This window comes from Austrofundulus limnaeus, unplaced genomic scaffold (assembly GCF_001266775.1).
Source record: "Austrofundulus limnaeus strain Quisiro unplaced genomic scaffold, Austrofundulus_limnaeus-1.0 Scaffold302, whole genome shotgun sequence".
Lineage (NCBI taxonomy): Eukaryota > Metazoa > Chordata > Actinopteri > Cyprinodontiformes > Rivulidae > Austrofundulus > Austrofundulus limnaeus.
The window spans coordinates 685,553-687,811 of record NW_013952704.1 but is presented as its reverse complement, the minus strand read 5'-3'; positions in this window follow the sequence as shown (position 1 = coordinate 687,811).

Genomic DNA, 2,259 nt, shown 5'->3' with positions numbered 1-2,259 from the left:
GGTTATAACCCCCCTAACCCCTGTGTAAATTACGCGGGTGTCTGTTACACAGTTTACCTCTTCATAAACAGATCACTGGATGGTTGAGAATTATGACCCCCACTTTGCGAAGCGGGGGGTCATACTGTTTTTGCACTATTTTTAGAATTTAATTCTATTTTTAGAGATTTTTGTTTAACCGTAGCACAGAAACGGCTGCACCTAGCAGCATGAAATTTGGTAGGAGTGTAGAAGTGACACTTCTACACTGCACTAGCACCAGTTTTGCAATAGACCCTATACTGGGGTCGTCATCTGAAAAGTTGTTTGCTGGATATAAAAAAAGGCTTATAGCACAAACATCAGTCCTTCACTAACCCAATCCCATGATTCATTATGGGTCAAGGCCCACTGTGCAAAAGGAAATGCAGATAAATCTGCCAGTAAATTTTGATATACTTTACATAAAAAGAAAGTAACTTTAAGTAAGTTTTTACGCAGGAATATCACACTGCAGAAGTCAAATATTTACTCGCGTTATAAATATTTTGCTCAATTGCAATTTTGCCTTAACATTTTGTGAGAAGTCCATTCTCACTACTGCCCAACGGAACGCCTGACTCTTTGTTTCAGCCACGATCATCTTCATCCTAGACCAGGGMTTCTCCAGCCATTTGGGTCTGGGGACCCACTTAAAAGGGCAAAAAAATTTCAGGGACCCCCTCATAAACCCCGTGCTGTTTTAAAAGATAGTTTATTGTCATTTCAACCCCTAAATGCCACGGGAATATATATTTTTATTAAGTTCATTATGTTTTTTTAATTAGTTCATTGTGAGCAGCTGATGGAGCGGCTGTGGCGGAGTGGTTAGGGGAGTCATCCTGAAATCGGAAGGTCACTGGTTCCTTCCCCCGTCCAGCTGTTTCAGTCGTTGTGTCCTTGGGCAAGACACTTCACCCGCCTTGCCTACTGATGGTGGTCAGAGGGTCCGGTGGTGCAGGTGCATGGCAGCCTCGCCTCTGTCAGTGTGCCCCAGGGCAGCTGTGGCTGAAGCTCACTGCCATCAGTGTATGCACGGGTGAATGTCTGAAGCGTAAAGCGCCTTGGGGTCCATGTGGACTTGAAAAGGTGCTATAAGTTCAAGCCATTCAAGCCATTGTTCTCCATGCATTTTTTAAAATAAAAAAATTAACAATTACCAGGTAAGTGAATTTTTTTGACCTCCAAGATACCTCTCGTGGACCCCTGGAGGTCCTGGGACCCCAGTTTGAGAATTCCTGTTCTAGGCTCCATCTGCTACAGTATATCTTGCAGGAATATGATGCAATTAGTGTCGTACAGGTGTGATGGAGTGAGTTCAATCCAATAGGATGCCAGAATGGTTTATATTTACACTTCTCATCCAACTACAATCAAATTCACTTCATCTGGATGAATTCCTACTTTTTCTGAACAATGAAAAGATGGAATAAAACATGTCAAAATTAAATAGAAACGAAATACGTTTTGCTTTTTTTAATAGTAAGGAGTAGAAAGTACAGATAATTGAATTAAAATGTAAAAATCAGAAGTAAAAAGTAGGCTGAAAAATATTTACTCCACTAAAATATAAATAATCAAAATTTCTGCTTAATTAAAGTAACAAAGTATTTGTACTTAGTTACTTGACACCTCTGCTCAGAGTTTAATAAAAAAACACCCTGTGTGGCTTTTCCTCGAGGACAGGCCACACGAGGCATTGGATGAAACCAGGCAACTGTTAGGGTTCTATTAAATAAAAAGATGACCTGACCATTTTAAAGTGGGATTCAGGGGAAATGTTTTAAATGTTCAACTTGTCTGTCCATATTTAGAACAAAGACCTGGGCCCATATTTATCAAACTTCTCAGAAATACTGTAATTGATGTGAAGAATGAAGAAAGCATAAGTGTAAAAAAATGTACCAAAGCTGGACTTAAAATTCCGTTAACAAACATCAGAGTCTGACTTTAAGTAAAGTCTAGGACTAAATCTGAAGAGTCTCAGAGCTAATTTATTTTGTTGATCCTGGGTTAAGTATTTAGAAAACCCCAGAGAAGGACCAATCACTGAATCAGATTTTATATTCAAAAATWTTTTCAGAGAAATGTCAAGACAAGATTGTAAAAATTATTAGAAGCATTTTCATGTTTCATTCATTCAAGCTTTTCATGTAACACTATTAAGGAAATACTAATTAACTGAATGTTAGATCTAGTTTTGAATTTTTATACATTCTGATCATTGCAGCCATAAGATTT